Source organism: Euprymna scolopes, chromosome 20 (assembly GCF_053919585.1).
Source record: "Euprymna scolopes isolate OS-2025 chromosome 20, ASM5391958v1, whole genome shotgun sequence".
NCBI lineage: Eukaryota > Metazoa > Mollusca > Cephalopoda > Sepiida > Sepiolidae > Euprymna > Euprymna scolopes.
In genome coordinates this window covers 32373951-32393033 of record NC_136501.1, presented here as the reverse complement: position 1 = coordinate 32393033, position 19083 = coordinate 32373951, and positions in this window count along the sequence as shown.

Genomic DNA, 19083 nt, shown 5'->3' with positions numbered 1-19083 from the left:
TGTCCATTCAATGGACCTGCATAGTCAATGCGCAACCGCATCCATGGTGCATTCGTCTTCGGCCACGGTTGTATCTGTACAGGTAGTGCCTTTGCTGCTAGCTGACACCCTCGACACTCTCTTACCATTTAATCGATGTCCCGGTCCATATTAGGCCAATATGCATATCCGTGCATCAAGGCCTTCATTCTGGACATGCCTGGATGGCCGCTATGGAATTCTTTTAGCATTCTCTTTTGCAGTGTGGTCGGTATGACGACTCTGTCTGCATACAATAAAGTCTGTGTGCAAATCGAAAATGGCGAAATTTTTTAGTCTTTCTTTGATGTGTCATTTAGCTGCACCTGGTTTTTCGTTCTTACAATGAATTCATCTGTTTCTGCTGCCTTATTGATGTTATCTAGAGTCACTGGTAACTCTCGAATCGTGTTGCACAGCAGTTCGGAGAGTTTTTTTTTCCTCTCTTAATGCAGCTATCACTGTGTCCTCTAAAGGTTCTGCACACTTTTGAATCAATCTGGATAGTCCATCTGCATATCCGATACTTTTGGATGAAATGTACTCCATTTTAAAATTATAATTCAACAGAATTATGCTCCATCGTTGAAGTCTGCAGTGTGAGTGGGTATGCCTTTTTTAGATCCAAAAATAGTCAACAAGGGCTTGTGGTCAGTCTGCAACGTAAAAATCCTGCCATGAATAAATCTATGGAATTTTCTAATTGCATAAATTATTGCCAAACTTTCTTTTTCAATTTGAGAATAGTTTCTCTCTGCAGGCAAAAGTCATCTGGAAGTATGAACTATTGGCTTCATTGATCCGTCTTCCAGTCTATGGAGAAGTACTGCTCCTATACCGTAATCACTTGCATCTGACGCCTCAATCAATTCCTTCTGTGGATCGAAGTGTACCAGTGCTAAATCAGATAGCAGGCATTTCTTAATCTCTTCAAATGCACTTTGGCACTCCTTTGACCAAATCCACTTTCATCCTTTTTTTAATAATTTGTTCAATGGTGCTCTCAACTTATGCATTTTTGGGATATAGATAGCATAATATTGTGCTAAACTCCAAAAAGATTGTAACTGGGTAACATGGCTTCTGTTCTCTGAAGATCCGGTCTTCTGCCTTGGCTGTCAATGATTTGACTCAGATATTTTACCTGTTTTAAAAAATATTCACATTTTTCGGCACTCAATTTGAAACCAAATTCCTCAATTCTTTGGAAAACTGTTCTGATATACTCCTTATATTCCTGCACATTTCTACTCTTTACAAGAATGTCATCTAAACATGAGATTGCAAAACCTTAATCGGCAAGCATTGTGTCCATTATTTGCTGATATACGCTGGAGCTACTTTCAAACCAAAAGGGAGCCTTTTGAATCTGAAGAGTCCTAAATGGGTATTGATACACAAATACTTTGAACATTCTTCACTGACTTTTACCTGAAGGTACGCCTCAGATAAAGTAATTTTGGAAAAAATTTTCCCTCCATTCAGCTTTGTAAAAATGTCTTCAGGAGATGGGAGTGGATAACTATGATACATAAGACAGTCATTGAGGCCTGTAGAAAAATCGGCACATACCCGAATCCTCTTATTTTTCTTTTTAACATATACAGTGGGACTTTCCCACTCAGAATAGTCAACTTTTTCGACTACACACTTTTTCTGCAGTCTCTGCAGTTCAATTTCAACATCTTCTTTTGAAGAAAAAGGCACATTTATTTTTGGCTTAAAAACAGGTTTCACATTTTGCTTTAGTTCAAAATTCACTTCAGTCTTAGTACACATACCTAACCCCTCAGAAACCCCCCCCCCTGGGGAATTCACTTTTTAAGACCGTAAAAAAATCCTCATTTTGTTTTGAATTTTTCTTTTCAGCTACATTCACACTGTTACAAAATGAATTTATGAGTAGCTTCCATAAATCAAACAAAACGATCCAATCAATTCCGAAGAGGCAAGAATTTATACCTGGAACAACTGACACTTTTGTAGAAAAAGTTTTCGATCCAAGGAATCCACTGCAATTAAATTCTCCCATGATTTTTAATCTCTTGCTGGATACTCCTTTGGCAATTTTAAATGTTTTTTCCAGTTTTGCACACCCAATCCTCTTCCAGGTCACTTCGTCGATGATTGAAATATCACTGCCTGTATCCAAAAGTAGTTTCACTATGTGACCATTTATTTTGGTATTGACCAATTTTCTTTTACCTCCTTGTTTCACTTCTTCTTTTGAAACACCACATTTACTTTAGACTTAAATTTTTGTCTTTGTTTATTTTGTTTAGCTCGGCACTGGGAAGCTCGGTGTCTGACTAAACCACATTTGGCACAAGGCTGGTCTTTAAAAGGGAAATTTTTTTCTTAAGTGTGAAACTGAACAGCTCCAACATTCAAAACTTTTTCCTTTGTTCTTGGGAAATGTTTTTTGTTTTACCATTAGGACGTGGAATGTAGTTTTTCTCTCTATCCTAGTGGTATCCCTTTTCACATTTATTATTATTATTCTGACATTCTTCTGTCACTTTTTGCAAGTTAATTTCTGGATCTTGCTCCATACTCGATAAAATCCTTGATCTTAAATCTTTGCCTTTCGGTGCTGTCAGTCCCTGAACAAATATATAACACTTAAACATGTCAACTGACAAATCTTTTAATTTAAATAGTTCACACTGGGCGTTGACTTTACTCGCATATGTGACAATATCATCAGTTTCTTCTTTTTGCGTGTTCAAGCACTTATACCTGTGTGAAAAAGGCTGTCTCTTTCACCAAATATCAAGTACAAGATTCGAACAGTTTCCGAAAAAGAAATATCTTCCGGTTTCTTTGGTAAAATCAAATTCATAAATTTTGTGTTTTCCTCCGTACCCAATTTCTGAAGTAGGAGTGTGATTCTTTCCTCATCCGACCATTTCTCACATCTTTTGGTAAAATATGTCTCGAACCTACGATAATAGGCAGGGAATGTATCACCTCGTTCTGGGTCGTATTTGAACTTCGCTAGAGAGTTGGCTATACTCTCTGCCAAAAAAAATCTAGATGCGCCATCTTTAGATTTTTGTGACAACACAGTTTCACATAATAAACGATTCTCTGTAGTTTGCTGAATGACGAGTGATTCAAAACATTCTTGTTGAATCAACATCCATTTTTGAAATTCAATTTGAGCTTTTTGCTGTGCGATCAAGCTTTCAGCTATCGTTTTCATTAACTCTGTTTTTTGTTCGGAAGACATTTTTTTAATTTTTGAAATGCACAAATACAAAGTCAACATATACAAAATTTTGTTTCACAAAATAAGATGTTACTCTTCAGATCTCATCATGTAAACAAAAAAATTGCCAGCACTTGAGAAATGTTCGAAGAGAAAAAAAAAATTCATCATACAAAATATCAATAGTTTACAAATTTTCAGAGATCCTTTTCGTCTTTTTCAAATAAACGTCAACTTCTTTTAAGAATTTCTTTATGACAGAAAAACAATTTCCACAGCACAATTCGTTTTATCGTATTAACCAAAAATAAAACACCTCCGAATTGTTTTTCAGCACAAGACGATATGACGTCAACTTTTCAGAAAGTTCAAAGGAAAAAAAACGCAATAAGAATATAAACATTCTTTGGACTTGCGTGAATACTTTTCTTTCACTTTTTAAGAAATATTTCCTTAATCGAATATAAACTCTTTGAGAATTTTTTTTTTTTGTTTTGCACTCACCATGTGCTTACTTTTTTTTTCTTTTTTTTTTTTTTACTGAGTTCGCATCTCGTCTCTGTCGCCAATTTGATATATCCTAAGGTGGCCTATTATTCGGACAATCAAAGGTAAAGTATTCCATGAAAGGAATAAATATATATACACTGTGGTTTGAATACTGAAAGAGAAGTTTATTTATGTATTTACATAGAAACAAATACAGCGTGTTAATGCTCAGGGAAGAAGTCTCTGTTTTTTACAAGGGTCTGGTGAAATCCGGTGACTCGATTCTTTATGCAGAATGTCCCGGGTTGGTTACCTATCTCTACATAACAGTAAATAAGACCCAATAAAGGTGCGGATTTGTGTCTGTGTGGAAATATAGGAATGAATGGGAAAGGATGGAAGTTAAAGATCGAGATAGAGGTAATGAAAGACTAGAAAGAATAATATTGATATTCACGTATGATGGCCGCCCTAAATCTTAAACATACTAGTATGTATAGGTTCAATCAGTAGGGGAATGTGAATTTGACATATCTATGCTAAAAAGAGTTTCAGATTTAATTGGGGTTATTCAGTTATAAAAATGCTTTTAATTTGACTAGAATTTTTATGTGGTCAGAAAATGTAGGACTTACCCCTTTTGTATATCTCCACCCCATCACTATCATCCCTACATAGATTAGTGAAGAGGTTAAGAGATAAGGAAGAAAAGAAAAAAATGAAAGGGGGAAAAAGAAAGGAAGGAGGGAAAGAGGAAGAATGAAAAGGGAAAACCATAAATAATTTATTGGTGATGATTCTAAGGCATGTCTTTCTCCTTCCTATTCGTCTCCCATCTCCGTCCACTCCCCCACCCTCACTCTCATCTCTCATCATAGCTTTTTTACTTATTTACTATGCTAAGCTTTGAAAGTATTAGCAATAATAATGTTTTTCATGGGAAGAGTAGATATCTAAGCAAGCGGACCTATTTTCAACCTAGGTGTAGTTAGAGTTAGATGTGATTTTTTTTTTTTTTTATCTAACCTTTTTTAACTTTAACTACACCTAGGTTGAAAATAGGTCAGCTTACTTAAATATCTACTCTTCCCATGAAAGGCACACACAAAAGGAAGAGTAAACCTAAGGTCAACCGGACCTTTGTCCTGTAAGTGCCTGCCCAATGGCTGATAGGATATGCATTGGCTGATTAGGATGGGCGCGATGGAAACCAGGAAGCTAAATGGCTAACTAAAAATTCAATAGCATGTGCTTAGATAAAAACGCGCAGTAACCACAACTCTTCACATAAGCCTGACAGAATTCTCACAAGAATGAAACGAGGAATATTCTATGTAACTTAATTGCCATACATATTTTTATAACTTACTACCTCGCTCTACCTATGTATTAAGCACTTTTGAATTAAATACTGAAAATGTACACATAAAATTATATTTTCATATATTAATTTATGTGATTAAATGAAGTAATCCCACACACACACGCACGCACACACACACACATATATATTTATTTATTTAATAGTACAGAAGTTCAGAAAAACATTGGTACCGTCGGTTTCAAGCCCAACATAAAGGGGACCAGTTAATGGTAAAACGTAAATAATGTTAGGCTCTCGTCAGCCATGTTGTTTCTGTCTGAGGAAAAAATTTCAGGCCTGCATTTATTTTTTATAATGATGATTATTACTGGTACTATAGTGAATTCAAGAGAGCAAGTTGATGCAGTGATTGCAGGTGATTGAATGACTTACTGATTAAATAGTTTTCTAACGAAGGATAAAATTTTTTTTTCTTTTTTTTTTGTATAGTTTTAAAGGTTAAAAACTTCCAAGACTATATATATATATATATATATATATATATATATATATATATATATATATATATATATATATATATTCGTTCGAAGTAGATTCAAATAAAAATATTTCAGAGTTAGTCTTTAAGTTCATGTTATATAATGGTGCATATTCTTTACTATTTTAATTTATAATGTACTCATGACCTCAGACTATATATATATATATATATATATATATATATATATATATATATATATATATATATATAGAGAGAGAGAGAGAGAGAGAGAGAGAGAATAAATGACAAAAAACTATATTGACCATCTTATAATTTATTCCTTTAATTCAGTTGACTTTTATAATTCTTGACGGTATCTGTTTCGTAGCGCAAAATCAATCACTTGATTATTATATCAATCAGAGAATCTTTTTTGCCTTTAACTCATTAGAAGAAATAGCAACACTCAATCCGTCAAAAGGAAAGGAAGTATGATTTGACATGATTAAAATCCGAAAATTGGAAGAGAAGCTGCATATACCTTTACTATGTTTCCACCTGAATTAAAGGAATAAATTATAAGATGGTCAACATCATGAATTTTGGAATAGCTTTTTGTCATTTATTCTCTATATTGCTCAGTAATTACATTGAGCTTCTTAAATAAGGATTGGTATATATTATAAAATATATTTCTACAGAAATATATATATATATATATATATATATATATATATATATATATATATATATATATATATATACTCACCTTTCTTAACCCTACCACTAGCTATAAGTCTAACTTGCAGCAGACACCCCTCCCGGCCAACCAAAAGAATAAATAAATAAATAATTCAAACTATGAAATGCTTACATGGTGTTCAAACGCTATCTGGTCGGAAAATGAGCGACCAGAACGTTTTCTACTAAAAGGTATTGTTGTATAAAAATGTCTAAATGTTTTCTACTTGTCTTTAATAAAGTCTACAGGTTGTACATATATAAAATCGGCATCTATCTTCATTAATTTATAAGTTGTTCGGACACGTAATGCTACTGCAACAAAGTTAACCAGCCACACCTGCCTTGCGCGGCACGGGCGACAAGATCAAAGTGTAGTATCTGTTCCGGCAGATACTGCACTTAAGATAATTTGTACCAGTCAATGGAGGGGAAACCCTCTATACTGGGACAATTATTATTTTTGGTAACCAGAGTGACCCCTTTTAGGGGAGCTGGTTTTTACCTCACATTAAAAACGGCCTTGTGCCTAATTTGCTCAGTGGGGGAGCAAATAAATACCATCTGTTCCGGCAGATACTGCAAGCTATGACTAGCAAAGACCAGATGTGGGGGCAACCCCACATGCCTGACCTTTAACCAGCTCCCATTTCCCACCTCTCGGGAGCTGGTCCCCTTTTCCCTTCCCCCTCCCTTCACTCCCCACATTAAAAATTGGCCTTGTGCCTAATTTGCTCGGTGGGGGAGCAAATAAATACCATCTGTTCCGGCAGATACTGCAAGCAAAGACCATATGTGGGGGCGACCCCACATATAAAACCTTGGTCAATGTAGGGGCAACCCTTCATACCAATTGTCACTATCCAGCTCCCTTACTCTCCGGGGAGTTGGTCCCCATTTCCCCTTAACTCCTCACATTAAAAATCGGCCTTGTGCCTAATTTGCTCGGTGGGGGAGCAAATAAATACAATCTGTTCCGGCAGATACTGCTAGCAAAGACCATATGTGGGGGAAACCGCACATATAAGACCTTGGTCAATGTAGGGGCAACTCTTCATACCAATTGTCACTATCCAGCTTCCCTACTCTCCGGGGAGCTGGTCCCCATTTCCCCTTCACTCCTCACATTAAAAATCGGCCTTGTGCCTAATTTGCTCGGTGGGGGAGCAAATAAATACCATCTGTTCCGGCAGATACTGCAAGCAAAGACCATATGTGGCAGAAACCCCACATATCTGACTTTGGTCAATGTAGGGGCAACCCTTCATACCAACAGTTACTATCCAGCTCCCATTCCCACCTCTCAGGAGCTGGTCCCCCCTTTCCCTCCCTCCCCTCCCTCTCTCTCCACATTAAAAAACGGCCTTGTGCCTAATTTGCTCAGTGGGGAAGCAAATAAATCCACCCCCTTTTCCCTCCCCCCTCCCTCCCTCTCCACATTAAAAAACGGCCTTGTGCCTAATTTGCTCAGTGGGGAAGCAAATAAATGCACACACCTGCATGAAAAAAACAAACAAACCCTAAAATGTATTCTCTACAAACCACCCTGTGCCTTTTGGGGGTCTGGGTATAACACTATCAGCCGGCCACTGAACGTGTGACCGACAGACGTGTTACAGTAAATGTCTTAAAGCAGATACTGCTAGCAAAGACCATATGTGGGGGAAACCGCACATATAAGACCTTGGTCAATGTAGGGGCAACTCTTCATACCAATTGTCACTATCCAGCTTCCCTACTCTCCGGGGAGCTGGTCCCCATTTCCCCTTAACTCCTCACATTAAAAATCGGCCTTGTGCCTAATTTGCTCGGTGGGGGAGCAAATAAATACCATCTGTTCCGGCAGATACTGCAAGCAAAGACCATATGTGGCAGAAACCCCACATATCTGACTTTGGTCAATGTAGGGGCAACCCTTCATACCAACAGTTACTATCCAGCTCCCATTCCCACCTCTCAGGAGCTGGTCCCCCCTTTCCCTCCCCCCTCCCTCTCTCTCCACATTAAAAAACGGCCTTGTGCCTAATTTGCTCAGTGGGGAAGCAAATAAATCCACCCCCTTTTCCCTCCCCCCTCCCTCCCTCTCCACATTAAAAAACGGCCTTGTGCCTAATTTGCTCAGTGGGGAAGCAAATAAATGCACACACCTGCATGAAAAAAACAAACAAACCCTAAAATGTATTCTCTACAAACCACCCTGTGCCTTTTGGGGGTCTGGGTAGCAAGGCGGAAGACTTACATATGCAGCCTTTATCAACTCACAAACATTTATATTTAACTTCCTTCACCAAACATGTGTTTGTACTTCTTTTTTTTTTCTTTTTTTTTTTGCTTAACTATTAATAGAAAATCTAGTTTTATTTTTACTGTGCTATGAATCATACTAAGAAGATTCATTGTATTAGCTCTTGAAATTATTATTATAGGAATAGTATAAAAAAATTGTGTCCTAGCACTTTCACCCCAGAAAGTAACACATACATGTGAAAGTAATAAGTCAGTGCCAACTTAGAAATTCCTTGGTCTAAAACAATCAGTTTTTTTACAGACTTCATCAGCTGCACGACCAGAAAGACCTCAAGAACATATTTTCTACACACCACCCTGTGCCCTTTGGGGTCGGTGTGCCAAGGCGAAAGAACTAAATGATTCACGTATCTGGCCTTCATCAACTTGCACACATTTATATATGCCCTAACAAGAACAATGTCAACGAACACAAACGGAAATTTTTAATTTGGATTTCAAATGATGTATTTTCAAATAAGTTTTCATTATAATACCTTTACTTTATATATTATTTTAAACAGTGCTTTTTACTCTATATACTCATCTCAACTACAATTGTATTAAAACAATTATGTCTTCTATCAGAATGTTGAATAAAAGATGGAAAAATAGCAAATTCGCACAATTTTCTTATTTCAATTCGAGCTAGACTGAAAAGCTTCTGAAACAGCTTGCAATCTCAACAAAGCATTTGGCCCAGGAACCACGACTTAACGCATAGCACAATGGTGGTTGAAGAAATTTCATGGCGGCGCCGAGTCTTGAAGATTATGAGCATAGTGATCGGCCATCAGATGTTGACAACGATCAATTAAGAGCCTTAGTCAAAGCCAATCAACATATAACTGTGCAAGAACTTGTTTCTGAATTAGACGTAACACCTACAAACACACATACGCAATGCCATGCTGCCAAATACTCACATATTCACACTGTTAACATTTTGATTTGTGACTACTACTACTACTACTACTACTACTACTACTACCAGGCAGGGATACAAATCTTGTGAAGCAGTTGATCTATTTTGTTTGTATGTATATGCAGTATCTTATATTAGGTTGTGATCAGGCTTGGCATATGTGCAGTAATGTATGGACACTATGTCAGCTTGTATACGGCATAATCTCGTTTGATACACCTATTCCTATCAGATCACCGAAGTTAAGCAACGATGCACCTGTCCACTCCAGTACGAGAGGAGTGACTATTTGGGACTTCCAGGTGCTGTATGTGCTCTCCGCTTATCTCGGCATTGTTTCCGGTCATCCTAGACTTCTTCTTGCCACCAGACTCAAGCAGTGCTGATTCAGGAGAAATATGGGTGAGGATTGCACAACTCTTGCGACACAATTACATTCGCAGCTGCCCCTACAGGGGGTATCCTTTGTCTTTCTGAGCAGAGGCATCGAATATCAGCTGAGGACACTTCTGCACAGGTGCAACTCCAGTTGGCATAAAAGATAATTCAGTTCCCAAATTGCAGTTCTTATATTTGAGAATTTTACAGAGTTAATTGGTCTCTTGTTTTAGATTTGTGTGCTAAAATAAAAAAAACTTTAAATGTGAAATATTTTAGATGTTTATTTTATCTTACAAATATTCTATTGAATTGGGATTCAGAATTTCAGAATGTTTTTTTTTCTTATTCAAATTTAATTGGTAGGGATAAGTGAAGGAAATTTGCGTAGACGTCTGCAAGAGTCAATTTTTCTTTGGTAAGATTCTTTATTGGATGCACATTTTTATGATATAACAACAATAACAACAACAACAACAATAATAATTTTAAAAACATTCAAAGTAAAGACTACTTTTTATGTAAACTTTTAAAATATATTTTTCATTTTTATTATTCGAAACCATTTTGAAAATAAAATCATTTTAAAGTAAAGACTATTTTTTATATAAACTTTTAACATATATTTTTTGATAAAAAAACATTTTGAAAACAAAAAAAAAACAAAAACATTTTGGCACAAAAGATAATTCAGTTCCTGTATAGATTTCATTATGAAAAGACGTACTATCCTGCTCTCGACCACTGTGAGAAGCGGCTAGACAAATAAAACTCCAGAATATCACATTCCATTTCCTACAAAGCCAGCCAATCACTATACTACTAGGATATCTTAATATAATATTATATTAAACTAACTTTCCCAAAAGTTTATGTCATAAATAGTTCCATTTTGCCTAACCCTATAAATTTTTTTAAATCACCAATAAGATTATTTTCATGGTAATTTTGCCTTGTGGTTGACGCATGCTTTCTGACACCAATGTTATATTATGCATAAGCGTACGGTGACGTGAAAGACAAGACAAAGACAGAATGCACATTTAACTGATTGATATACAATCATTTATTTCAGGAATAAGTTGAGAGAAGAGTAAAAGATTTGTCACTTTAATAGCAGAGAGTCCTGGTGTGGTGGTAGTAGTAATAGCATAAATTCTGATTGAAGAAGTAGCGTCAATGGTGGCCGTGTGTGAGAATAAAAATGAAGGAAAAAGTTTGTCCATTCAATGAGAGCGATTTAAAGAAGTTATCACATGGCGTAGCAGAAGCAACGATAGCATGCGTTGGTGAAATAGTAGCATCAGTAGTGACCATGCCTGCTGCTCTGTTTTGAGAAGATGGTGACAACGTCATTGCTGCATGGAAATAGTTGTGTAAGTTGTCGAGAACCCTTGGCCTAGCGGCCAGGGTCAAAGTGATAGTTCTCTTATGAGAATCGTGGTTCTGACTGACAGGGGTTTTAATTGTCTGTATTTTTGAGATGAGGTGTTTTCATTGTTTGAGATTGTCGGACTGACTTCCTCATCTTGGTTGTTATAGTCACAACGTTTCGTATCGAACTGGGGAACCGTTTGTTAGGAGTCTCGAACCCAACCCTTTATTATTATTACAGGGGTACCGTGTTCGGACTCCAGCTAGGCTCAGGGACATAGTTGCTGATTCTCTGTTTTGAATGTTACTTTTCACTGCCTTCGTTCAGGATTGAACTCAGCAACTTTGGGTAACTGTAAACTTTGATACAACGTCTAGGACCACTCGGCCATATGTCACTAGGACATCTGATGAAGGCCGGAGGGCAAAACGGCCGAAACGTTGTAACTATAACAACCAAGATGAGGAAGTCAGTCCGACAATCTCAATCAATGACAGGGGTTCGTTTGGCAACGTTGCTGCTTCTCTAAGTCTCTGTGTGCTGGGCAAGCATTCGCCTTGCGTTATATACAGAAATCTGGAAGGTGCCTGGCTCCCACGGCAACTGTGTTCTGATTGGTTAAAGTTAGGTCACAACAAGCAATCAAACTCTAGGTTTCTAACCGATCAGTATTGATTATTATTGCAGAAATCGTTATTTCTGCCCGGCTAATAATTGTTGCTGCTCCTGCTGCTCCTGCTGCTCCTGCTGCTATGGCATCATTTTTGTGTTATGTCAGGTTCGGATAAAACTTAATAAATCGGAATGCAATGACTATAACACTCAACAAACTTGTGCCATTTTGACTTTCACTTTTTGCTTAACGGAAGCCAATCCTTCTAATTACTTACTGTTTACGTAATGGTTTCCCGTTTTTATAATTGATAATTTAACAGCGTTAATTGGTCTTTTCCTTCAGACTTTTTGCTAAAATAAAAAAAAAACTAGGTAGGCAGAGAGTGATCCAGACGTAACTCAGCGCTAGGTGTGTCAGAAACCGACCTTACAAATGAGTAAAAAAATATTGAATCATTCGACCTCCTATATTTCCAAGCTTATAACTAATTGAAAAATGTAACTCAAACCCTAATTTTTGTTTCAATTAAAGGAGCAAAGACCAAATTAAAAAAAAAAAATAACAGGTTTAATAGCAAATTATGCAATATTTGTTTTTTTTTAAATCGATTTTCTTTAAAAAATATTTGTAGAAAATAAACGATTATAAAAAAAAACGATATAAATTAAAAAAAATCACTTACCTAAAAGAATTACTAATCAATGTGTAGTTCCATTCTTCATTGTTAAGAATTTATCCATATTTATATTTTAAAATCCATTTATTTTTTAAATAAAAGAATTTTTTAAACGCCTATTTGAAAAAAGCGCCATGATGCAAGAATTTTACGTTTTTATCGAAAACCGAAAGTAGTTTTATCTTTATTGTTTTGAAGTACGGATGGACAGAAGGAAGTAAAAACCACACATTCATGTTAGTCGTCTAACCGTGTCCGTGAAGAAATATGTGTTCCTATAGTTAAAAAGTAGTCGAATTTTACTTATAAGATTTTGCCTTAAAAAAAAAGACACTCGAGGAGTTTTTTTCTTTTCTCAAAGAAATACATAAATTTTTGATTTATTATATTTTCATTCTTTTTTGTCGAGTGAAATTTTTTTTTAAATATCTAAAAAAAAAAACATTGAATAAAATAGAAAAAATTTTTGTCGTTGTCCATTACTTACTGGACAATATAAGCAGAACATAGGCTTCCAACTAAAAAAGAAAAAGAAAAAATCAACATGTTTTTTAAAAAAAAAGGGTTTACACTTTGGACTTTACAGGTAAATTTCCAAAAAACACTTCTTTTTTTGTTTTAATTTACAATATATTATTTATTGATCTTTTATCCTCAATTTGTGATATATAAAACTTTGGTACATAAATTAATTATTAAAATTTTAATAGACATTTCAAAATGGGGGGGGAGAATTAAAAAAAAACGTTTGTCTAAAATATTATATTCGGTTTATTTGAAAGAGCATAAAATTTCACATTGACCCTGAAAATATCGTAAAAATTGAACCAATAGAAAAATTTTGATAGATTTTTAAAGTTTAAAAATTGAAAGAAAATGAACTCATAAAATTCAATTGATTTCATTACGTAAAAAAATGGCTGCATGAAGGGGCGCTGGCACTTTGTAAACACTGTTTTTTAAAAAATAAAAAATAATATTTCTATTATTTCTTAAACAACTTTAATAGTTTATTTTGGAAGTATATTCCATAAAGAAAATAAACAACCCACTTTTAAAAGAGAAATTACGAGTTTTTTATATTTTATTCGCAGTTTCGTGTTAGGGGTGTCAAAAATTCCCCCCAAATTCTGATACACCTAACTCAGCACACGCGCGGCTGTCCCCGGAACATGACGTTAACAGCCGGAGTAAGCCGAGTGTCGCCGAGGAAATTAAGCCAAGTGTCGCCGATGAAAACATAACAAGAAAGAAAAACCTACCTTAATTTTTAAGTTTTATTAACTGTAAAGAAAAATGTTATAACAATATTTTTTTTTGTATATATATGTTTTAAATAATGTTAACATAATTTTTTTCAAGAAAAGGTTCAAATGTAAATACTTTCAAGGAATTTGGAGTTTATAAAGTTTTTTATATTTTTTTTTATTTTCAAGAAACATTGAAAGAAACTTTAAAAAAAATTTTTGATGTTTTTTTTTTTCAAGAAAAGGTTCAAAGGTAAGTCAAATAAATAGTTTCAAGGAATATTTTTTTTTGGTGGGGGGGGGGGGGGTTGTTCAAGGGAAACCTGAAAAATAGAAAAGTTGAAACAAAACATTTTTTTTTAAGGAAAAACCTGGAAACTATAAAAACTGAAAGAAAACTGGGTGGGATATTTTTGTTTTTTGTTTTGTTTGTTTCATATTAAAACAGATGTTGTTGTTTCCTCAGACTGTTGGAGGGCATCACACGACACCAAAGTGGATGCAGAGGTGGTAACGAACATGCAAAGAAGCTCGTCATCAACCGGGTAGCTTTCGGTGATGTGAGCTAGTATGGAGACAAACGGAACATTACCATAAACTCAAGGAGATATGTGTCCAAAAACTCCCAGTTGGTCCCGCATTCTACTTTGGTGCATTATTTTACTTCCTTCCACATTCGCTCCACATGATTTGTCGTAGCCTTCATTTCGGGATCTAGGAAGTGAAGGCTGTGGTTTACCGTCAAATGGCGATACCCCTCTCCCCCCACTTTGTTGTATGCCTTCCAACAGTCTGATACGACCGTGGTCCCCAGCAGAATATATTGTTTTATTAATGGAAGGAGGGTTTCGGCATTTCGGTTTGGTACACTCACCAAGAAATCCTCCTTTTCGGTGGGTCGTATCCACCGAAGACCCAGACCGGTGAGAGTAATCTGCCGATGTTATGCTTTCGACGGTTAAACAAAGCCTCATCTATCTCCACCGTATGGCCTGGGCCCCCTATCTGCTGAGGATTCTTTAGAAAATTTTCCTCGCAAATATCTCTTAGGAAATTCTTCTAGTCGGCGATGGTGTGCATTGAACGAATTCCACATTCACGCTGGCTGGAGGTCTTTTTGTGTTGCTCTCTCGAACAATCACAAGTAGATTATTTTTAGTATTATGGCAATTGCCAGCCTGGACTTTGCGAAAAAAAGTTCCAGTCTGGATCGAGGTAAAAGTTCGGCATTTGCTAGCCTGACACCTCCAGGCATAGCCATACCTTACTTCTTATAATAAGAGTGCGTCTATGTTCACAAGACGGACACACGTTTTCGTCCGTGCTAGTAATTTCCTATTCTGACAAAATTCCAGGGCTCCCGCTGATGTTTTCAACTGCTCTAATGCTGTAAAATTCATGGTTTCTTCCTTACGTGAAAGTACGCAAATGGTGTTCTTCTTCTTCTTCTTCTTCTTCATGATTGTCGTCTGCTGCTTTGAATTTTTAACTCGCGCGTCGCATTGAAAACCATCACGCTACATTGTCATTGGCTCAGCTTTATGTTACGTCAAACGGCTTAATTTCCTCGGCGACGCTACGCTCCAGCTTACTTCGGCTGTTGACAGCATGTTCTGGGGAAAACCGGGTGTGCACCGTGTGCGCTGACTTACGTCTGGATCACTCTCAGCATGAGTACCAAACTTTAAATGTGAACTATTTTAGATGCTTCTTTATATTACAAATATTTTATTGAATTGGGATTCAGAATACGATTTAAAAAATTTTTTTTTTATTAATTCAAGTTTAATTGGTAGGAATAAGCGAGGGAAATTTTCATCGTCATCTGTACGAGTTTCAATTTTTCCGGTAATATTTCTTATTGGATATGCTTTTTATGATATATACTAGTAGTAGTAGTAGTAGTAGTAGTAGTAGCAACAACCACATTTCAAAGTAAAGACCTTTTTTTCCATGTAAGCTTTTAAAACATATTTTTTTATCATACAAAAGCATTTTGAAAAAAAAAAAAAACATTTTAAAAACTATTTTATATAAACTTTTAAAATATATGTTTAATATAAAACCATTCTGAAAAAAAAAAAAAAAAACTTTTCAAAGTAAAGACTAAAAAATATATTTTGATTATAGCGTATTTTATTAAAAATAAAACCGTTCCAAAAAAGAAGCATTTCAAAGTAAAAACATTTTGTATATAAAGGTTTAAAATTAAACTGGAATTGAGCAAATATTAATCAGAAGGGACTTTTTCTTGATATACACCGGCAATGACATAAGTTTATTGAATTTAACCCCTTATTTGTAGAAAACAGGAGGAAAGAAAGAAGAAAAGAAAAGGGCCCCATGCTAGTAAGATCCCCTCTTCAAACACACACACGAGGAGGAGGCAAGGAGCAGGGTGGGAAATCCATCTTAATTTCAATTTTTTTTTTAAAATTTTATGAGCCACCCAGTACCCACATCCCTGGTAAAGAATAAAAAAAAATTTTAAACTATAGAGGGCCTCCAGAGTGTTGTCGATACCGAGCAGCAGTCAGCACTCGTATTAAGTTAGAAACATAGGTAATAAGCAGGGGGACATAACTCTAGATAGAACTGAGTTACTTGTTCTTATCTGCTGTAGGCTTTCAAGCTGTCATACTGGATTTTACATTCGGCTGGGTTATTGTACGCTTGGCAACAAAGCGGGTTCATACTTTCAAACGGTTTCGCGTGATATACCTCTTTTCATTGGCGCTTAATGATTTTGAGGGTGCGCATGGAGGAAATGGATTTGGAGGAGGAGAAAACGTTTTTAGAATTTAATTTTTCAATAGAAACGTTGGTTGCTGTGAACGCTAAGTCTTCAAACGTTTCATGATGGAAGTAGTGGAATTAAATGACTTTTATTTCATCAAAGAATGACTTCCTGTCTCCTTCCCCCAATATGCGCACACGCTGTCTCTCTTTATATTTAACCTTTTTGTTTAAACTAATTGGTGCAGTTTAGGAAAAAAGAAAACAAAAATTCTTATTGTAACAAAGTTCGAAAATTGAAATCTTGAATTTCAAGTGAAACCAATAGTATCTACTGAACTATCAGGTCACAGTAATGAAAATATCTAAAACTTATGAAAAGCGATAAAATAGAAAATTACTTCTCAATGAAAACAGTTTTTGTAAAAGTTTTAAGTGAGCATATAAATTAATAGCATCGACTCAGGGGAAGTAACTCTGTCCATCTTGTTACAATTAATGGTGGTTGTCACACAATCAACTATTTGTACAAAGTACATGTTTTATGTAATAATACAGTAATATTTAACTAATTGTGCCATGATAATTAGGTAGATAACATTGCTTATTGTTGAAATTGATAAAAACAGTAAGTAGTTATTGTTTTTTTCTTTTTTATGAAAACTCATTATTTTGGCTGTCAGATTTTGCAACAATAACAAAGAAGGATCACAAAAGTAATTGATTCAACCTTAATTCTGTTAAATAGATCCCCTCTTCAAACACACACACGAGGAGGAGGCAAGGAGCAGGGTGGGAAATCCATCTTAATTTCAGTTTTTTTTTAATTTTATGAGCCACCCACATCCCTGATAAAGAATAAAAAGTTTTTTTTAAACTATAGAGGGCCTCCAGAGTGTTGTCGATACCGAGCAGCACTCATTTTTTTTTTTTTTTTAACCCTAACCCTCTTCTAATCACACTTGCTGCACATTTGAATAATCCGTGTTTTGGCATTTCCTTCTTTTTTTTTTTTTTTGATAAAAAAAATAAATGCTAATTATAAATCACTAGTGGGAGCCTTCTGAGAACGAAATAACGTTGGAAATTCTGTTATTTAAACAAAATTAAAAAATCATGTTTGACTGCGCATGCTCAGTTTTTGAAAGGTACGATTTTTCAGACCCTGCCTTGGTTTAAACGTTTATTTCTCTACGAAATAATTGACCATTTTATAATTCTCACATATTATTTGATCGAGACATCATTCTTTCAAATGGTACCGCTCTCGACCTGGTCTGATGCATGCGTCAAAAGTTTTTGCCAGACATACGCACAAACACACAAACAGATAGTTGAGATTTATATAATAGACTAGCGGGGGGTACCCGGCGATGCCCGGGTGTCTTGAGGTAAATCAAAACTCCGGGGGGGGGGGGGTTAAATAATAAAAAAAATGTTTTGGTAGGTAAATATGAGAATCGAACCCGTACCCTTGAGTTGGAAATAAATGTGAAAAAAAAAACCGTGCTATGTTAACCATTGAGCCACAGCGACAGACAACATTAAGCAGGTTATTTAACTATAAAAAGAGGCGTGCGCAATAAAAGTTAACTCTGCTGCTTCCATTTGACCTAATTAAGAAGGTCAAATAGAAGTCACACAGCGTTTGGGTTTGTTTACCCAAATTTAACTGTTTCTTACCCCAACAGATGTTGGGGAGGGGGGAAGCAGCTCCCAATTGTCCAGAACTATCTGATCAAAGCTGATTGCTTCTGGACGTTTTTCCCCGGCGCAATGCCGAGAAGATGTTGTTTGAGTTTAGTTTCACTTTATTTATACTAAAAAGCCCAATCAACATGTGAGAAGCCAAAATAGCAATACTTTTGTAAAAATCGACGTAAATAAATCTATACGCTACGCGCTTTCCTAATTCCTAGATATTATTATATAGGACCTATATACACAGTTTTAAGCGATAGTAACGAACCCGGGAGCGTGTGCGAGAAAAGCCTTTTGAAGACATACACGAAATGGTCACACACATTTTGCCTTTTATATATATAGACTAGCCTGGATACCCGGCGTTGCCCAGATGTTTGGAGGTGTGTGTTGAGCAAAACAAAAAGTAATAGTAGGCAGGCAGGCTCGAACCCGTATCGTGAAGGAGGAAAAGAATGTGAAAAAAAAACGTGACGTGTTTGCTGTTACACCCATCGCCTAACCGGAAGTGACGAAGGTTTAAATTAAGGCTAGACAATTGAAAAGAGGAGATGACTTTCAAAATATCGGCGAAAAAAGTGACCCCCTCCCTGTAGAAAAGTACTCAGTTAAGAGTGAAGGAATTAATGTTTGGGGCCAATTTTTCGGTATTTGTCGTCCAAAGGGTTGATCTTCAAATTGATACTGATCTCATGGAAATCCGTTGTCTCTGATGAAAGTTTTAGACAGACATACAAACATACATACATATATACATATAAGCAGACAGGTGAGATTTACATTATAGAAGATGAGTAGTAGTAGTAGTAGTAGTAGTAGTAGTAGTAGTAGTGTAACCGAGCACGTATGAGCTTGTCGGAAAATATTAGCAGCAGCTGA